The sequence below is a fragment of the Ammodytes marinus genome (genome assembly GCF_949987685.1).
Source record: "Ammodytes marinus genome assembly, chromosome: 5".
NCBI classification, from domain to species: Eukaryota; Metazoa; Chordata; class Actinopteri; order Uranoscopiformes; family Ammodytidae; genus Ammodytes; species Ammodytes marinus.
Window position 1 is genome coordinate 20,202,212 of NC_137234.1, and position 22,008 is coordinate 20,224,219.

Consider the following 22,008-nt stretch of genomic DNA (forward strand, 5'->3'; position numbering starts at 1 on the left):
GTGCAGCTTTAAAATCAAATTTGATAGTGATGAATGCAATGACAGAACAGATATGTTCTCACATCTTCATACTTGCCCAAAGCCTTGGGGCTACATACCAGCTTAGGGTGTGCACTTTGTTTTGTTCACTGCAGCATGTGTGTTTCCCAACACCAAAACCCATTTTGTTTACCATCCAGAAAGTTTAGGTTATTTCATGTCAAGAGGGGCTGTGCTTTGATTCAAGCGGGCGCTCAATCAACGACCACATCTGCAAACCTACAATGCCCTCTGTCTATATCAGCTTATCAAGTACATTGACAACTTATAAACATACTTTAAGTACATACTGAATAATCCTTCCCTTTATCTCATCTATGACACAAGATTGTGTGTGTCTCATAAATATATTGTATGATAAAAGAACATTTTCCTCAAATTTGTATTAAATTCATTAGGTAATGGCACTTACATTAAACATGAAGTTTGAACTGTTATGTTCAAATCTGCCAATCTTAATCCGTCTCCTAGGTCACACGTATCGTTTTCCTCAGAAAAATATTTCCTTTCCTGTCATACCAGTTGGTCTGTGAAAACGGCTGCCAGACATTTGGATAGGAGTGCAAAAGAAAACAAAGACCACATTACACATGTCTTACCATGTTTTATAACTATTCTAGTAAGATCATAATCATTCAAGGTATTTAAAAAGTGTATACTACTTACAGTAGGATTGAAATTGTTTCCTGAGCATAGCCTGATGTTATCAGATCAATTTTGCCTCTATATGTCCCAGGTCTATTTATCTTTCAAGAAGTGACAAGGAGGTTTTAAGATGTAAATATATTTTCCTTTGTAGATTCTATGTGTTAAATTATAATGTATTCTACGATTAATTGCTATTTGTTTCTCCTTGAGCCTTACTTTCCTTATAATGTGTCAAAGCTGTAAAGTTTTTTTTATTTTAATTCATTTCAAAAGCCAAAAATGTCCAACCGTTTAAAACACATGTTAATGATGTAAGGCCAACATTGGAATGCAAAACTGCTACAGTGCCTTCGAAACAACATCTATCAAAGACTATCTGTCTTTCCTTCACCCATTTACTGAATTTGAACAACAGCTTAGTATAGTCCCATGTTTCCCAGAGGAGAGTCCAGTCCACTTGGTCTGGGAGCCTGTCCGTTCACAGGCCCTGCTTAGCTCACAGGGCACACTTCACCAAGTGCCCAACCGTCCCCACTCAACAGATCTGTAACCCTGGAGGAAGTACCTGGATAATGATGAGAAAATGCTACCATGAGAACTCCATAGTAAACGCTGGAGAGGCGGAGGGGCAAATTACTTAACACCAGACTTAATGCAAAATATGTAGGTTTTAGTCCAGTTTCCCAGCAAGGCTGAGTAAGGCCTTTTGTGCTTTGTTCTTCTCAGTGCGAGGAGAAGAACCCTTTGAACTAAACATTTCGCCACTCACAGTTCCGTTGTTTGTGTTCTGATCTGACATGATAATGTGTTAAAGTTAAGCTTATGACATGCAACATTCCCATTTAAAGGACAAGTCTGGTACATTTCTATACTTTTTATTACCATTTAGAAATAGGACACAAAGTTTGGCACTGTAGTTTTTAAGAAACATTACTCACATGGGAGTAAATTGTGCATTTATCTGGAAATATTTTCAGCTCCGAATTAATGTAAATGAGTTGCACTCGTGAGTAATTACAGCACTAGCATGCTGTATCTAATTAAAACAAAAAAACAATTCCCACATTTGTTGTAATGAATTAACCTGTCAAGCCAGTGCCACAGTGTGGCTCATTTATGTGTTTTTAATGGAGGTCTATGGGCAATACTTGATGGATGGATCTGTTATGTGTAGGTTTTAATCTTTTGCTGACATTCAATGACAATAAGATATTGACTCACTAGTGCTGACTTTGTTCTAGTAATGTGTTAGTCAACTGCCATGTGATATTATCTCTACTCTAATTTTCTATCCATCATGCCCTTAGCACCTTACCGTGCTATACCCATTTCTGCTCCAGTCCCTTTAGCCGTACACATAGTATGAACCTAAACAGATCAGGCCATTTTTCGGTCATTACTCACCACACCAGTATATGGCTCTATACAAATGGAAGAGAGCCATATGCACTCCTACCCTGCCCTGAATAAATATACAACACAATCATGTATCAACACACAAAGCAATTTTGCCGTCTTGATATAAAGCCGCGGCTGTGTTTCCATCCATATGCAGCCCTGTGACTGAATTGCATTGCCAGAAGTGGCAATATGATTTATTACAGCTGTGATTGTTCGACTCCTGCTGCAGCTGCAGAGCGTGCCCGCATGAATTCTGGTTGCCGCTACCGAACGGGGAAAGAGTGTGTGAGAGAGAGAGGGAGAGCGAAAGAGGGAACCGGTAGAAAAAGATAGCAAGATAGAGAGGGAATGAATGTAAGATGGCAGGTAATATGTAGTATGGGTGGACATGTGCGGTTCTTTTGTCTGCATTTAGCTGTTCTTGTATACATGTCTACCATTCAGCCAATCTTTCAAATATACAAGGCTTAGCACACAGTTCAATACCTGCATTAACATCCTCCCCCAAGGTAAGCTCCCCACGTCCCTGGGGTATTTTCAGAAGACATGCCAGCTTTATTACCCTTTCAGACATCTTCGTAACACCTTTCTAGGTTTTCTGATTGCTCCTTTGAGGCCGTGAACACTGGTCCATGCCCTTTGGGGTTAATGTACCAAGGTGCAACGCTAGCAGTATATCATGTTCTGCTATCCCTAAACAACTTATTAAAATGCATAACAAATATAAATAAGGAGATGAAGAGCAGTATTGTAGCGTTGGATACCATGCTGAGCTATTGAAATACAATTTACTTTTCTTGAAACTGGGTGAGGATTAAATACCACGCTGGCCTTCCTGCTAATTTGCATGCAGAAGAGTATTGATTATTCTTCAAAGCAAAGTCTAGTTCATCAAAATGTTGGAGGCCCAGATGATTGGCTTTGTCTCATGGGCAAGCAAACCGTGGTGAAGGTTGGATATTTGCCGAGATTCCACGAGGGTTATATTGCAGCATGGAGCCACTGATCTGGGGCATGCCATAGTTTTCTTATGCTACCAGACAATTTGTAGCTTCTTTTGACTAAGGTCAACAAAAATTGTGTATATTGAGTAAAGCTAGCCAAAGTGGTGAGTGGAGCTGATTTTCATTTAATCAGCTCAAGTGCACTGTAAGCTACCAAGAAGATGAGGCAAATCAGGCAACCGTGTCTTGGGAAAAATACATGGCTGAACCAACAAAGAAAGTTATTTTGTATGGTGTCTGTCTTTTGCCTCACAAAATACCTTTGTCATACCTTACCATGCCCTCCATTCGCAAAGCATGTCTGTATAACATAAACCACACTATTTACGCAATGATCAAAGTATCAGCTTCCAGTGGAGAAAAATGTGATAGAGTACACTAGTGGGATTTGAAAAAAGACGTTAGCCCCCTCAATATCTTATAGTACAATGGGTACACTGGGCAGCTGTGTCTAACCTCCACTGATGGTTGGTGGTGGTTCGATCCACCGCCTCCTGCCACATGTCGAAGTTTCCCTGGGCAAGACATTGAACCTCAAATTGCTCCCAATGGTTAGCTTGCACCTTGCGTGGTAGCTGCTGCTATCTGTATATGTGTGTGTGTGTGTGTGTGTGTGTGTGTGTGTGTGTGTGTGTGTGTGTGTGTGTGTGTGTGTGAATAGAAAAGACAAAACTCTTGAGTGCTTTTGAAAAAGCACTATAAGTGCAGTCCATTTACGATAACGGCACAGAGTCCAACTTTTGCCCAACAACATCAACTACAAAAAAAGCAGATTACTGCTGTAATGTCTGCATCTGGATGAGCAGTAGGCCTGGGGCTTTGTCATTGATTAGGGAATATTTAAAAATCTCTTTGTATTAATGACGATTGTACTTGTACTCATTGTATTATATACACAGTTACTAATTAGGAAGGATACACCTGAACATTTTCTATGACTAAGACACAATGTAAGAGGATTTATATTCTTGAAATTGCTCATCATGTTTGATAAAAAAACAAACTCTAAACTAAAAATAATAATGAATGAAAAGATGTCTGCAAGCTATGTTAGGCAGACAAATAAGGTGGCTAATAGGCCAGATTATGCTGTTCAGTCACTGACCCCTGCAAAGAGTTTCAATTAAACAAATACAATATGTTATAAGAAAAACACTGTATTCTGTAATGTTCCTACAATTATAGCTTTTACTTTGTCATTTTCCTCATGGATGGTGACAAGCTGCAGCAAGAATCAGCCAAGACTCAAATGAGTGCTGCCCACGCAGATACTACTGCAGCAGCAGCAGTCAGAGCAGCCTGAATACTCACAGAAAGGCTCGCCGAAAAGCTGCAAGAGTTGGGGCTTTTTAGAAAATTCTAACATTGCAATTGGTCACTTATCCTAACTTGGAATATCAACTTGAAATAGAGCTCCGCCACTCTCATGGCTTAGTCAACTGCTGTCTCTAGTTCTAGGGCATTTGCACTTATTACTCCATATGCACTCATGTTCTACCCGATAAGTTTTAAAGCACACATAACAGCCACACAGTGTCAGATGGTAAAATGCTTTTTGTCATAAAGTAGAGTTGGTGCAAATTCTTGATATAGAAATGGTGCACATTTCTTAACAGTAAGACAGTCGTGGTTGTGCAAAAGTTGCCACATAGTAAGTGTGTGAAGAATTAAGGAAGGGATGAGAGAGTTCTGCAGGAGGGAGGGACATTTAGGCATTGCAACAAATGGACAATAACTTAGTTTTTTCTTGTGAGGACAGTATCCATGATTGCCTTGTAAGGAAATACCAACCTCAACCTGGCAGTAAAGTGCGCAAATTTGAAATATTGCCCTGCCAACCTGTCCTTCTATTCTCCACTTTGAGAAGTGGGGCGGCAGTGGCGAAGTGGGTAGGGAGATGGCCTCTGGAGTGCAGGGTCGGACGTTCGATTCCCCGTCTACCCGCCACATGTCGAAGAGTCCCTGGGCAAGACCCAAATTGCTCCCGATGGTTCAGAAAGCGTCTTGCATGGCAGCTACTGCCATTGGTGTTTGAGTGTGTGTATAAGAAAATGTGTTAAGATTTTGGAAGCTCCTTGTGACCCTGGTCTGTGAAGGGCGCTCTATAAATAAAGCTTACTTACTTACTTACTAAGTGATTGTGATGGTATCCAAAGGAATCTGCATGAATCTACATGTTTGTTATGTATCTCCATGTTTTGCATGATCACTCTACTACTTTGTATTGTTATACTGTAAGTGACGGCACAAAAAATTATTGTTTTTTTTTTCGTCTTGATTGTTGTTTCATTCTCTCTGCCATACATGTCCTGCGGTCCAAATCGCATACTCTTTCATTTTACTCTACAACATACTTCAGTTGACCATAAAAAGTACGTGGTTTGCATGAAGTAGACCTACAATTGGCACATACTTTTTGTCGGGGAAATTTTATATTTACGACATATCTGTAATAGAAGACTAAACTCACAGAGAATTTAAGAATTTAATTACATAATACAATAAGATAAAACAACAGAGTTACAGAGTAAAGTTCCAACCTGCATGGTCAGCCCGCAATGGGACTGACAATATATTTTGGTCAGACAGAGTATTTAAAGCCCTCTTCTACAACAGGGGTGTCAACTAACAGATGGTTAATAGAGTAAACAGGTCACAGGGGTTTATTGTGGTCAGCCACAAAAAACCTTAAAATAGTTTAGGCAACTGTTTAGGCAACTGTTTTGTCAGCACATTCTTAGAGGAAAGGCACATGTGTTAATAACTGATGTGATATACATATAAAAAACAGATCAATATCATAATTACAAATAAATTTGCCCTCACACTTTTAGTCATATATTTTATCATACGATTGTGCCTCTTGCCTATAAATATGTATGGTTGTGTTCGCTCAGAGTTTCACTGATTTAATGTGACGTAACTTTCACTGTGTTGAGGTTTGTGGGTTAGAATTGCAAACAAAAGCATACTGGTTTGCACACTAAACATTGCGACCGGATGAAGTAGAACATCAGGGTATTCTTTGGCTCCTGCATTTTACATCATGTACTGGGACATCCTAAATCTTTTTCTATCATACCAAATAGCACCAAAGTATGTATGGTTATTGTGTGTTTTGTTTACAAGTGTCTTATTGGGCTGGTCCCTTCATATCTATGTAAGTAAGTAAGTAAGTAAGTAAGTAAGTAAGTAAGTAAGTAAGTAAGTAAGTAAGTAAGTAAGTAAGTAAGTAAGTAAGTAAGTAAGTAAGTAAGTAAGTAAGTAAGTAAGTAAGTAAGTAAGTAAGTAAGTAAGTAGTAAGTAAGTAAGTAAGTAAGTAAGTAAGTAAGTAAGTAAGTTACATTTATTTATAAAAGCACATTTATAACAGTTTTCACTGACCAAAGTGCTGTACATAGTGCATTCAGTAGGCCAACATGAAAGTAAAATAACAACAACAATAGAAAAAATAAAGATAAAAGTACAAAATACATATTACCCGGACTTCCACACACAAACATATACAGTAGTGTAGAAGTCAGATAGCTAATGGGGAGGGAAAGCCATGTGTTTACATGTCCACAAACAAATGTAGCTATGGTTTGCGTTCTAGGGATGCGTTACAGATGTTAGTACCCAGAGCTAGAACTGAGTTAGGGAAAAAGGCCTTTAAATATGCTGCGCCTTCTGCCTGGAACACTGTGCAAAAGCAGCTGAAGCTGCCGGAGCTGGTCACCTTGGGAGAATTCAAAGGAATCCTGAAGGACAGAGAAGATAGTTCTCTTGGTCAATGCAATTGTTTGTAAAGCTATTTTAAGCTATATAACAGCCGGGTTTATTCATTCATCTGTCACCAGTTTATTTATTTAATTTTTAACTGTACTCATTTCAATCTTCATATAGTCTTGTCCCTGATCTTGTATTGTACTTTACCTGATGTTGAATGTGGTGTATGAGAATTGTGGTTGATTGTTCTTATTGTATCATGGTGCTGCCTTCTTGGCCAGGTCATTCTTGAAAAAGAGATTTGAATCTCAATGAATTTTACCTGGTTAAATAAAGGATATTGATTGATTGATATTGGAAAGTCATGTCATTTCAAACCAGCAACTACCTCCTTTCCTGCACTTTCCACCTGAGCTTCGGTGCTCACCAATTCACCTTTCCCCTGAATCAAGACATTTTACTTTGCCCTTTTCTCTGTGTCTGGCTTTGTGTTCACATCAGCTGCTACAACCTTACATGGTTTTAGAGTTAGTTACAGTATATGAAGTTCTTAATAAACTGTAGAAGACCAGAGACGCACTATAATGATGCCATTCATGCCATGGAAATCAAGCAATGGCTTTAATGAGTCTCTAGCCAATGCAACAAAATAAAGGTCATAGAAACATCAAAGACTGGCCGATAAGGGCAGCTGGGCACAGCAGCTCAGAAGAATCTGCAGGACACCCTCTGCATGTTAATGTATGATTTCATTAGGAGACTCTCAGTTGGTTAGGCTGAATTTCTTTAATCTTCTTTTCTTGTTTTCTTCATAAAATAAGAGAATTCCAGTTGTCTGCACCACACTTAATAATGAACAGGTTTTTTTGCATAGTACTTTGACAATGTTGTGCAAATGAGTGTGTTGGTGAAACGGAGATAAAGAGAGATTAGGTGATACGGTATAGGCTGCATCTTCAACCAACGGGAGTTGGCAGGCCCACTAGAAGAGACAAAGAGGGGGAAAACGGGCGGAGACGCTTGGGGGAGTAAAGTGCCGGAGTGTGAGGTGAGGCAGAGCTCATTCAGTGGGATCGTTGAGCTGCGGAGCTCCTAGGATTTTACTGACAGATATAATCCCTCGCGTTTGGTCTGTGAATCGCCCCTGTGTCCTGGACCTGCCGTGCGCTGTGGCTGACCCTCTCTGAAGCGGATGCGACAAGACCCTGCAAGGGGACAAGACCAAAAACTTTTTTCCATTGTGGTTTCTAACAAAGGTAAGGTGCTGTTAAGTTTTCATTTTATTTTAGCTTGCAAACATGATCAATGCGCGCAACAGTGGAGAGGGTGGTGGTGATCATGATTTTCATCTGAATGTGTCGTTTATCATTCCAACCTGTCAGGTAAATAATTGCTTTAATCGAATACAATTACTACAGGTGCATCGGGGCGCATGTTTGGTAAACCAATTGAAATGGCAAGAAGGACCACTTTGGATGTATCCCTGAACCGTTGAGATATTTTCTTTGAGCAATATGCCATTCATTCTCATAGATTAAGAATAAGAAGTGGCAGCCTGCAGTGAGAAGTCCCGGGGCGCCGACAGTCCACAATACAACCTCGCGCTGCAACATTACATTTAGCAGGTGAACAAAAGAGCTGCATACGCGCATCTTTCTTCGGGTCCACACATTAACGCATCGGGCGTGCATGCATCGAGTGTAATTCGGTTATTTTCTGTTGATATATGATCTAAAGTAACGTTTTTCAAAACTCTGTCAGTAACATTAACATCGCAGAGAAAACACATTTTTGAATGCGTCTCTGCACGTTTGTGGAGATACGAGTCGGAATCAACACGTTGGCGGCAGAAGGCTCATGTCGTAAATCTTAAGCTGTAATGCAGGTTCTTCAAATGTGTCTCAAGTATCCTTCTCTAAATTAAACCGGAGGACACACGTTGCGTTGCTTTGGCCAAACGCGCCACAGCCAAGGTGTTGGGTGCGTAAAAAAAACTAAGTTGCTCTGAACAAAAATATTCTACAACCATAACTCGCTAAAAGCATTTACCGTGAGTTCACTAATGCGTACATTTTATAATGACCCTGTGACATTTCTTGGCAACTTGATGAGTGCAATGCATGTCGTTTTGACACTGTAGGTGCGAATGCACTGTGTGTTAGATACAAAAAACGTTATCTGCATTTGATGAAAAAGTAGTTTGAGTTTGAATAAATAATGTAGATCCTGCCTGCATGACGATTTAAACTTTCTTGTTTGAAAAAGGAAACACGCATGCAAGTTAATCCTTATTGAAATGTGCAGTGGGACAGTGCAGCGGAGCATTCCCAGTGCGCACGACCCCCACCCAATAACAGCCTCATATCAGGGAAGCATTCCAGAAGTAGAAAAATGCCTCTGGATGGAAAAAACCGGAATGCTTATTACCTTACCATCGCCACCCACCTCTTGAGCCAATCGTTGAAGCCCATTCCCTTTTCATATTAAAACGCATGCACTCGTTCGCGCACACTCACACGCACCTACGGTCACACAGTTTTCCAATGGCACCATCTATGTCACCATGGAAACCAACTCCCTTGGCCCCCTCAGATGATCGTCTTCAGCATTACTCTAGGCTTGTCACTTGATAACGGGTACAAGGCCTGTTTGTGGATCGCTCTGTCAGCTGCAAGGTGATGCATGCAACTCAGAGATAAGGGTTGGCTTCCCTTTATTAGGGATGTGGATGCTGGACTATTGATGAGCATGTGGTTTCCTAGCCTACTGGTGGCCCTGTTGAGAAGAAGTGGCTGAACGTGCACAGGGCTGGGAGGTGAACAAGTCTTCAGTGTAATTGCGGGGAGAATCCGTCAAGAGAAGTGTCCATGCAGCTAATGCGTTTTGTCCTTTTCCTAGAGGCGGCTCTTTAAACTACTGTACTGTGGCATTTTCCGCCTTACATGAATGAGCACAACAGACATTTGAAGCAAATGAATACATGCTGAAAGGCAGCATGAGTCATTAAGCATGCATTTTCTGTGTATGTGGGGGTGTTTTTTTCTCTATCTAAAATGAGTGAATTAACTAGATTCGATTAATTAAAGTAAATGCGGACTTGTATTGCATTCTGTCTGGATGACTTGAACCTCCTTATTGGGTAAAATATGTTTTAACATCTTAGTCTCTCACTAAGGAAACTTCTTGTTTGGCCACTGGTGAACCACAATCAAACCTTTAAGAATTGTGTGATTTCAACGTTTTTTTGCAACAACAATTAATGCAAACCTTTCTGAGCATCTCTGCATCTGAGAAAATCATGCACGCATCCATGCACACAGACAACATACAGAAACCCTGCAGCGTTGCTGATCTGCCACTGGAAGTGAAATGAGTCAAAAACAAATTTTTCAGAATCTGTTGTGTTAACCATCTGCAAATATGTTTCTCTAATTAGGGTAGACATCAATCAGGGTACAGCATATATGTTTACATGAGCATGTGTGTTTGTGAGTGTGCCTTTGTGTTTAATATAGGCTGTTCTACTGTGAGACACACACACACACACACACACACACACACACACACACACACACACACACATACATAGGGGGAGGGGTAGTTTTGGAGATATGCAAGCCTGGGTTAAATAATATGGAAAGGAAAAGGAAGTAAAAGACTAACACACTGGTCTAAGAAATCAATATGTTGACTAACCGATAGCTTCTTGAATGACGGTTCGGCGGTGCTCTTATTGCAATTTAGCAATCAATCCCAACAGGTTTATGGATTGATTAAAGTAGTCAGCCGTGCTTGAGCATTATTAATAGAATAATCGACTGTATGGATTTGTCTGGAGCACTCACTGATGACTGGGAATGGTACAACAGATGGCAAATGAGCCATCACCAGTAAGCAGGCATGGACTGATAAAAATAAAATTGTATTTACACTGGCAGTGTAAGCGGTTAATTGAATCCTATAGAATGTTCACATACAGTGGTCAGAAAGTGATAATATGTTTTTTTTTCCATTGCCAGAATTAGTTTATTATGTTCCTATAACGCCCAACACCTTTGTAAGCAAGGCAGCAGGCCTATTTCAATTATTCCGCTCCATGATGAACTTCCGTACTGCTATGCACCTGAGAAAAACAACAAAACACCAAGAAACAATGTGGAAACACTTCAGTTTCTGCCAGACAAACTGAGATTGTACACCGCCAGAAGTGTTAGATGTAGTGGGCGAGTAGCTTTCATATGTGGGAGTGACGGAAAAGGGAAAAAGATGGGGAGGACAGACAGTAAACCGTAGGACACAGAGATGAATGGCCAAAGGATAGGTTGAGTGAGCAGGGCAGGCCATGGGGTTGTTTCTCATCCTAGACATTTTCTATTGTGAGCCGAGAGCAGCAGAGGGTTTGCCCGAGCGGAGCATATGTCACCTGTCTCTGACGGGGCCAAGTCAAACCTCTCAATGCACTGCTGCTTGTAAAAGCCTGCGCAGAGTGTGAGAGAGGAAGAGTGATATAAATAGAGAGTGTGAAATGGTAGGCGGAGAACAAGCTGGGAAAAACGGAGGAATGAAAGGAAAAGTGAGAGAAAATGACAGTAGAAATGTAAAAGAAAGTGTAGGAGAGGAAACATGCGTATAAAGAGACATCCACAGAGGCGTGGATTCTTGCTCGTGTGTGCGCTTGTATGTCTCCATTCATGGAGCTTCTCTGTGGTCTTGCTGGCAGTCGGTGGCATCTAGTGCCTGAGTAATCCTCCTGGGAACACGCTGAAGCTGCCAAAGTGCCATCCAGCTCCTCTTTTCACTCTCTACCACCCTCACGCCTGTCTTTCTCCGTCTCTCTTTTTTCTCCCTCGCTCAAAACCCCTCTTTCTCCTCACTTTGCTTTCCCTTTCAGTTCAGTCCTTCCCCAATTACTTTCCCAACAGACAATTGTGTTTGTTTCTGCACTTGATGTTTCACCTGTTTGGCCCACACTGTTCCTGATGTGAATCTTCCTCATGTGGGATTGATGCTCTTTTTCTCTTTGCATTCTCTTTTTTTGCGTGCTCTTGTAGTCTTGCCTATAAAGTCAGTGTTTTGGTTCTCAGAGAGCATAACAGAGTGAGGCCTTTCCCATGGGTTGACCAAACAAAGAGCCATGGCTCCCTTCACTTCTGTATGACTGCACAGGAACAGAAACTGAGGCATTCAATAGCGAGTGTGCTGCAGGGCGGCAAAAACGACAGATCTCTGCGGTCAAGGCATTTCTTCATTTAACCTATGAGAACATAACCCATCTAATGTGTGTTCATCATTAAATCAAAACTTCAAACAATGTTTTGTGGGAGTTGCCTTTTAGTAGATGCTCATTTGTATACTCTTGTACGTGGAAAAGATTAATTCCATTTGCTGTTCCATACAAGTTGTATTTGGTCTGAGAAGGATTATGTACAAATATGCTGTGAAAATGTCCTCACATGTTAACACAACACAGGTAGGGAAAACCTGACAGTTGTCACTCAAAAAGGTTCATTTAGTCTAACTTGGTAAGTTAACTTGTATGTTCATGTAAACAGACTAGTATTCATTTGTTTGTACCTTGACATGTTTCGACTACTTCCTGCAGTCTTCTTCAGAAGCGTCAGCTGTTGCTTGATTGATTGATTGATTGATTTTATTCGACCATTTCATATATAAAAACAAGAACAGCACTCTGTTACATTAAAATACATAAAAAGCCAGGGATAAAAACACAAAAAAGCCCGAAGGCTTATTTCCATTGTGGTCCCTATACACAAAAACATACACAAAAAGTACACATACATACAAAACACACACACAACAATGACCACCACTAAGAGAAGTCTAATTATGTCTCAGCCATGCTGTGACGCGTGTTGTGTCAGCTGATGTTATAGACAACCAGCCGTCCCGCCAGTCTTCTTCAGAAGCGTCAGCAACAGCTGACGCTTCTGAAGAAGACTGCAGGAAGTAGTCGAAACATGTCAAGGTACAAACAAATGAACTAGTCTGTTTACATGAACATACAAGTTCTGCAGCGATACAATGAATATAGATATACCATATCAACCATACTCAAATTGATAGCATTAACATATACTAATGGATTCAAACTAAATACATCTTAAAGTGCTAACAGTACCAAAGGTTTGCAATTCAAGAGCCAAATAACCTATATTAAAGTATGCAAAATACGTAAGCTATTACAAAGAAAACAATGATCTCAAAACCAAATCTACATAGTTTTCTATTGTGATTTATCACATTTGTGCTTTACAAGGATTCAGAGTGTTTAGTGTATTGGTTGTAATACATAGATCGTATATAAAAGTGCAATGGTGGAAGGGAAAAAAATCATGCAGCTAATGCAAAAACCATGTGGGAATTATTTAGTTTGGTTCCATCTGGTGGACACAGGTTAAAGGTCATGGTCAGAGTAGCCCACATGTGTGTCAATGGGCTGCCTGGTTACGTTGAATTAATTTCTATCTGAGTTTATGCTGAGATCAGAGGGTTAGGGTTAACACATACTGACATACACAGTCTATACACTGAACTGGTCAGTAGTGGCTTCCACTGTTTCGGATTGGAACCCGGATTGGAACCCGGGTCTGCTGTGAGGCCATAGCTTCTAGGGGGATGCTCTGACCACTGTGCCACGAGCGCCCCCCTTAATGTGTCATTTTCATGTAACTTTCTTTTTTGAAAGAAGAATTAATATCACACGCAAGCATTTTTCGTGCTGGGTGGTATAGTGGCGTTGGTGGGGGCAGAGGGGATTGAGCCAGTGTTTATTGTGGGGGCAGAGAAGGCCTCATCTCACCATCCCCTTCTCCACTGCCACTGTCCTCCTCACTGAGAACCCCAAACCACCCACATCCCATTGGCACCTGCTACATTGGAATTCAGGTCAGCTGGGGGAGAGTCACGGAATCGCTCTGAGAGCAATTGGTAAAGGGAAGAGGGGTTGCACAGAGGGGGTCTCGTTTTGTTCTCTCTCTCTCTCTCTCTCTCTCTCTCTCTCTCTCTCTCTCTCTCTCTCTCGCTTGGCACCAAATACCATGCCACTGAGAACAATCATCCCATTATGCTGCAACAAAAGATCCATAATTAAAGCACATCAAGTGATTTGTTCAAAACAAATAGAAGACTTCATCAGAACAATCGTCACAAGATGCAGCCTGACAGATTCACACTGATTGTCAGATGGAGGCACCTTTTGTTTATGCCATCGCCCCGTGAACCTTATGCTTCAGCTCACCGACAGTATACAGCAGTGAGATAGCTTACTTTCACTTGACAATGAAACATTATACATTGTAATTGTCTGAAAGTTTCAAATACTGGACCATCTGACCATCTGTTAGAAGTTGCTGTAGCTCCTCTAGGGGAAAGCTTTCAAGACACTTTCATAGTGAGGATAAGAGGATCAGAGAATGGGGAATAAAGAGGAAAAGGATGAATAGAAAAAAAGGATTTGATGAGGCCTAGAGCTGGTGAAATATGTAGCTAGATATCATTTTCACATCGGCTGAGGGTTTGACCTGACCAAGAAGATCAAAGTAAAGTTAGAGTGAATGTAAAAAAGTTTTCACTTGAGTAAAACTAGCGCCATTGCCCACTTCACCCGCTACCCCTCCCCGTCTCTCACCCACCTTCCTCTTCCTTTTCCCCTTTTTCACTATTCCACAAATCCTCAATTACGTGCGTAGTGGGCCTCTTTGGCAGGTTTGTGTGCTGCCTTTGTTCAGCACTGGGGGATCGGCCGGCATTAATGTTCCTCTTGAGTATGTTAATAGCCCGGGCTGTGGGAGCTCGGGGCAGAGCTGCCACTTGTCCGCTTAATCACAGAGAGCTCCATCACTTTCGGACATTTGAGGCAGCCAAAACGGGCCGTGCATCAGACCCTCAGCACCGTATTAAATGCCCATGCTCGGTAGGAGTCACCTCAGCACCCATCCCCACTTCCCACTTCTTCCGGAACAAACCCCCCTTTTTGCTCTCTCACCCAAGAGATCCTTTTACCCCTTTACCCTCCTCTCCCCCCCAAAATATCCATATGCCCCGCCTACTCCACAGCTCCCGGACCAATCCTCTCTCTGTATGTGTGCTGCTCCCCAAGGCTCAGCCTATCGTATCCCAACGAGCCCGGATGATAGACTTTACGGTCCATTTTTTGTTTACCTCACCCACTTGTCCAGCTGAACACACAACAAACCCCTTCATTGCATGTTTGTCAGCCCCCTTTTCAGAACTAAAAGAGGAGAGAGAAAAAGGGGAGGGGGGGTTACAAAAACAAGACAGAAGGAAACAATTAAATTGCCCCTCCTTCTCATGAACCCTGTGCTAGCGGTTTCCCAGCTCTAGATTCTGTGAACTAACTTGGAGGCCTGTAAAGTGGCCCATTATTCTAGTAGGGGTGGCGTGTTCCAAGAGCGGCTTGCCTCAATGGCCGATGAACACAGTGAGGGTTTTGTTAGAGGGTTTTGGCTCACAAAAATAAGAACTGGATAATTAGGAGCTGCATCCGACTATCTATCTATCTATCTATCTATCTATCTATCTATCTATCTATCTATCTATCTATCTATCTATCTATCTATCTATCTATCTATCTATCTATCTATCTATCTATCTATCTATCTATCTATCTATCTATCTATCTATCTATCTATCTATCTATCTATCTATCTATCTATCTATCTATCTATCTATCTATCTATCTATCTATCTATCTATCTATCTATCTATCTATCTATCTATCTATCTATCTATCTATCTATCTATCTATCTATCTATCTATCTATCTATCTATCTATCTATCTATCTATCTCTCTCTCTCTCTATCTATCTATCTATCCATCCATTTATCTATATATCTATCCATCCATTTATCTATCTATCTAAAACTGACATTTCACCTGATAAAGTGTACTGTCAAGTTTAATTAATTTTGATTTAACATGTGAAGCCCAATCAGTATAACATGCTGCACACCGCACACAATCCCCTTGTATCCACATTGATCCTGAAATAACTGGGAATCCTGGTTCCTCCCATTGTAGGCGGATTACAGTGAACCAGGATTTCGGGGAATTTGTGTTGTACGCCTTAAATCCCGACTGAAGGGGGTTTACCGTCCTCTGAGCAGGAAAAAGTGAGTGTGCTCTGGGGATTTGGCTGTGACTACGATCAAACACTGGAAATGTGTGGAACACGCTTTTGCTTGGAGGTTCTGATAATGATTGACTGTGACTACAGACAGGCTGTCATAATTAGGCAATAGAACAAATGTAAGCGTCTTTACTGTCAGTGGCATTCCAGTGCTGTGTGCGAGTGAAACAGATATTTACATAGTTTGACAAAGTGTGTGTCAAATAACAATGTGGAAGGAGAAACAACGAAGTGATGAGCAGCAGGAGTCCCTCTGTGGCTATTCACATTCAACAACAGCCATTACAGTTTTTCTCAGTCGCTTTGGTGCTTTTCTCACATCACTATTAACATTTGCACAGCAGTTAGTGCATTTCTCAAAACAATTAGTGCAAACTGCAAAACCTAGTGGATAACCTGCAAGAGTACGTCACTTGCTCAAAATGGATAGTCTATTCCTCAAAAGCAAGTATTCATGTCAGTGAAACTGCCAGTGTCATCAAAATGAGAAGTCTTGACACCATCGTTTATGAACAAGATAGTCAAATGGCTTTGTCATGTTTTCATTTTGACAGTTTATTCTCTCAGTGTTTTCCAATGCAAAAAAAAGGTCAGAACTCGGTGACACTACCTGAAAATGCTCAAGACAGCACTATGCACTACTTGTACAGCTATTTGAAAACTACAGTAAAGTTACACATTGCTGTAGTTAGGGGAGTAAGTGAGAACAAGACACTGAATACGTATGTTTCACATTTTTACTGTATATGCTCTTTGCAATTCTACAGCATTGTGCAAAAGAAAAATACACTTCAGTCTTATTTAGAACAAACATAAAAAACACCCTTTTGGTAGAGCTGTGCATAAATGTGAACACTATTACAGCACATATTGTAACTGAACATATATAGGTAAATCATTCTGGCACATCCAGACGTTCCTGTCTGTCTGGCCACATATTTTCATCTACATCACAACGGATATTATCCCTTGCAATGCAGCGAGGAAAGTATCTATGATAAAGAAAAAGTATCAAATTTGCTTGACAGAATTTGATAACTTGTTCAACAATTTTGTATGTAATGACTCAAGCAATGAAATGAAGACTATTAGTTTTATTGGGAACGACTATTCAGCATCCATAAGTATAGTTCATTTTGACTGACATGACATAAGCAAATGACAATGTTATAAAACAGCAGAGAATTGTATGAAAGCAACTGATACATGTCAAAACGCATTTGCATTTTGTTCAGAGGAAGGAGAAATTGCTACTATGATGTGTTCAAATGACTAAATGTTGCGGAGGTTGAACTAATAGTTATGAGAATTTTCATTCTGATCTGAGAAAAGCACCAAAACAACTGAGAAAAACTGTAATAGGCAATGGTTAGGTCTTACTTTCACAGCATTAAAGGGATATGACAAATCACTGAGACCTGGTTCTTATGTATGGGTGTGTTTCTGAAAGGACAGTGTCAGTGAAGTGGTCCTGAATGGAAAGCAGACTGGCCGTGTGTGAGACCTCAAGTCATGCTTCAAGATTAGTTTTGCTATTCTAAAAGGATAAAAAGAAGGATTTGTTTTCGATGTTGATATTTTCACTTCATACATCATTTACTTTGTTGATTAAAATTCTGTTTGCTACACTCGAACAGTTTGCCAACACTCAGGTTCACACCAGGCTTTTTATACCCAGCGTGTTGCCACTATCCTGTGCACTTCAGTGCCTAGAAACATGACCACGGTTCCATATATTTGGTTCTGCTGAACATATGTTACCTGTCAGACATGCATAGCCAATGAAGGCAGTGTTTTACTTGATACAGTATAGTGTGATATCAATGCTAAGTTGGAGGGAAAAGAAGGGAAAGACAGTGGAAGAGAGAGGATAATGAGGAAGACGGATGCATACAGAAACATACGCAATGAGAGAGAGAGAGAGAGAGAGAGAGAGAGAGAGAGAAAGAGGGGCTGACAGCTCTGTCACAGTCCCCTGCTTTCCTGATATCCCCATTGTATTCTGGTCACCGTTGATGTGGTGCATTTTCCTCAGTGCGGATGCACACACAATGAGTTTTGCAGTTAGAAACTAAACACAATGCATATGTATGTATGTACTGTATGTTCGTTAACTAGTTGAGATAACAAACACACATCTTATAGATGTGTGTAAGATAACATCGCCATAGGACATGCCTACATCGTTTTAACTTCTATCAACAGTACCAAGCGTAGCATGACATCCAGCCAGTATGGCACATATCCCAAAAGCACAGGAGTACTGTCAACCAAGCACTGTGTGTTAATAGTGCAGGCAGATAAGCAAGATCTATAGAAAATAATCACTATAGATTTACGACTTTTGTTTAAGGTGAACTGTAATGTATTAACACACACTTAAACAGTATGATCTGAACACTTTAAAATATGTATTTTCAATAAAGTAATTTGGCTAACAAAAGATATTTTATAATTTAAAAATGTTTACCATATGAGCTTTCCTTGTACCGTTCTAAATGACTTAACATGACCTTTAGCCACTGGACATTTTGGATTGAATATTAGCCTACATTTTGGCGTGTCATGTGCGAGATATTGTGTGTGTGTGTGTGTGTGTGTGTGTGTGTGTGTGTATTGTCGTCCGGCCTAGCTGGCTGATGTAATAAGATGTACTGTGTGTGTGTGTGTGTGTGTGTGTGTGTGTGTGCAGGAATGCCCTTTCTGTCAACACAGCGGGGTGGTGTGAGTAGACCGGGGGCATGGCTATGGCTGCAGGCTGTGCTTAGTCCCTACAGAGTCCAGTGTTTAATTAGTGAGAGAACATCCATCCTCCTTAGTCCTCTTATTGGCAAATCCTGAGTGAGACTGTAACCCCCTGGCCCCGCCTCTATCGCACTGGACCAACTGGGATTCATGACCACAGCCAGTGGTGCAATATTTTGTGTGTGTTCATACGTGCGTTTACACAAAATGTCAGCGGTATGGGGGTTTGGACATGTAAGTGAATGTATCGTCTGCGTATAGTTAAATGTGAGAATGTGGCAGGTGAGTCTAGTGATGTATGAAACGTGATTTGTTCAGTAATCCCATTTCATGGGGCTAGCTTCCCAACACAGATGTCAGCTCTTCATGTATCCACATAACCTGATAATACGAAAGCCCTTCATATACTGTGTACGTATAGCGCGCCGCAATCCCCGGCTCATTCTCCACTTCAATTGATTGCTTCAATCTGACCTTCGTCCAACCCTTTCTCTCCGCTATGTCCACTTATTTTCTCATCTGTTTGCCATTCAGTTCCTTTGTCTGAATCCTTACCTCCATCAGCCACACCTTCCCTTTTCCACCCTCCCCCCATTATTTTCTCCACCCTTCCCCCATACAGTGTTACACATCTATCTTTATATGGCATTATTGCCGTTTCACCCCTCCCATCCCTTACTCCCTCTGTCTACTCTATGCTTCTCTCTCTGCCTCTGTCGTCTCCCTCTCGGCAATATAGCGGGTGTACCATAGTGGTGGTTGTAGGAGGGGGGGTGGGGGTGGTGTGGTCTTGCCTTACTGGCAGATTTAATGAGCTCCTGTGGGGATCGGACCGATGCCATCAAAAGCTGCATTCTAGCTGCTATATAGCCAGCTCTGTTAAACAGATGCGCCTTTGTTAATGATAGTAGCATCTCTTCATATGCAGCCAGAACGAACACAGGAACAGCTACAGGGAGGAAAGGGATGAGAGATGGTGGTGCCTGCAATAGTTGTGTGACCGTTCATCTGAAAGAGGAGGTACACTGGGAAAATCTCACATGACAATGGATGGATCTTCTTTTCTCCACTGACCTTTCATCTGTGAAGCTTTTGGCAAAAGATGAGGGCTACGGGATGGGCAGTGAAGTATTCCTTTGGGTGTGCAGCTTTGACAGACACTATCTAAAACATATAGCATCACAGTTAAGACTTTGAGAACACTATGGGGGGAAAGAGTGAGATTATCACATGCTGAAAAATCCTATATGAATGCCACACAGTTAAGGAGTTTCTCACGAAGAATGCAAAACAAAACAGGCCCGAGGTTGGTTTAGATGCCACCGAACTAACTCTCTGTGGATATTATCCAGATGAATGGGGATCACCAGATTCAGTCCTATAACAACCACTCCCCAGCATAATAGGCTGTTAGCACATAATTACACTGGGATTGGTCACATCTGAGAGACCTATGCAGACTACAACACTAGCCTCAGGATTCCCAGTGGCTCTCTCTAATGACCGCCTCATTATGGACACAAAGAGTTCTTCCAAACAAAGGGAAACCTAAGAGGATGCTGAGGGGCAGGCACGTACAGTATGGTTCAATCATGCGTTGCCAGAATGCTGATGCACCCTGATTGTAAAATTTGTGTGAGTGGTAAAAATGGAAAACAAATGTGACTGAAGCAAAAAGAAAAGGAAAAAAAGTGTTAGTGTAACAGCTTTTACATAGAATATATACAGCATTTTGCAAAATGCTACTCATGGACCGCAACTAAAAAAGTAGATTTGTTATCTTGCTCCCAGAGGTTAATGTTTGCATGTGAACTCATGTGAAAACGGTTTGCAGAATATTGTGACACGCTTGAGGGCTCCTGGTAGCTTCTGTGCTGGAATGGTGCATCACCTACTGTAGGATCATCTCATTCTCTCAGCTCATTTTGCACTGATTCGCAGGTCAACGTGAGCTGAGGCCTGAGGCTGTGTCACTGACCGTGGTACTGAATGGCTGCCCTGCTACCACATATCTGTTGGAAAGTGTCTACCCTTTGAGACCAGAATGACTGAACACAGTCAGGAGTGATCACCCACAGAATGCGATATTAAAGTCAATAGACAAGATATAATCAGCATAATGTACAACTTCAACCAAAATGCAAATATGGTACATAGAATCTAATGGCACTATGTGCAATGAAATTAAGTTACACACTCTTTATCCATCTTCACCCATATTAACATTTTACCCATCAGTTCAAAATGTTATCTGTAGACATTTTGTTGTGTAATTTATAAGAATGAAAGCAAAAAAACCTAGTGTGTGAAACATATAACTGGAAGGTGAATGGGCACATTGTTGTATTCAGTCCAAACATAGTGAGTGACAGCCTGAGAAGGATTGAGTGAGTACCAGCAAAGACCAGCTTTGTTCAATGCACTTTGTGCCTGACTTTGATCAGACTTTATTCTCACTCTATCGTCCAGTTGGAAACCGCAAGATGGATTTCAAGTCGACCACCGCACCGAGTGACTTTACACACTCTTTACAGTTTATTGGGTTAACTCTCTACGTTTAGCCAAATCAAGAGGATAAGGGGTTCTGTTCATCTACTCATCTAACACTATTGCCTGTTATGGTTTATATACGACCAATGAGTATTATGCTTTTGATGATTAGATTGGACACAGACACATACACACTTAAAGGATGAATTTGCAGATCAGAGATATATATATAAATACAAAATGAAACACATAATATAAGATTTACTTTCTGAGCAATATCTGACACAGAAAATGCAATTTGGGCAGTTGTTTCAGAAAGGTATACTGGGAATACCAAGAAGGCCCGTTGAAAGAAGTTTGGTATTTGGGGCTGAAAATATGAAAATTCTTGGGGCAACTTACATCTGATGGGAATGTGTTTTTTTGTTGTTGCAATGCCCCCTCTGCTCATCGTAGATATTGTTTCCTACCAAGCAGGAGTAGGTTACACTGTCAATGGAATTATCAAGATTTGCACGACATTCCACACATCTCTCTATCACTGCCTATCAGTGAATGCATTCATCCCAACAGCCATCCAGGGATACATAATTGAGAGGCATAGAGTGACAAAGCTTCCCTTTCTTCAGATGCTGAATTTATCTCCCGCTTCCTATGCACAGCACAACCTGAAGTGTTTGCAGAGAGCTTCATTTGAGAGCTGGGGGTTCACAGCTCCCAGGCAGTCAGTATGTGTGAGCCCATTTCTTCCCACTGCATGGTAAGTGGCTAAGAGGCCCAAAGGGGCCAGATATATCCGGAG

The 22,008-nt window shown here is 41.1% G+C and overlaps 1 protein-coding gene across 2 annotated transcripts in view; it reads left to right on the forward strand.

Moving 5' to 3' along the window:
• The first annotated feature begins 7,873 nt into the window (after nt 1-7,873).
• Nucleotides 7,874-22,008, forward strand: part of LOC307250663 (excitatory amino acid transporter 2-like) — a 32,068-nt gene continuing 17,933 nt past the window's right edge. For both annotated transcript variants that reach the window (XM_080027799.1, XM_080027800.1), the window contains exon 1: nt 7,874-8,056. The gene's annotated coding sequence lies outside the window, so the exon portion shown is untranslated. The remainder of the gene's footprint in view (nt 8,057-22,008) is intronic.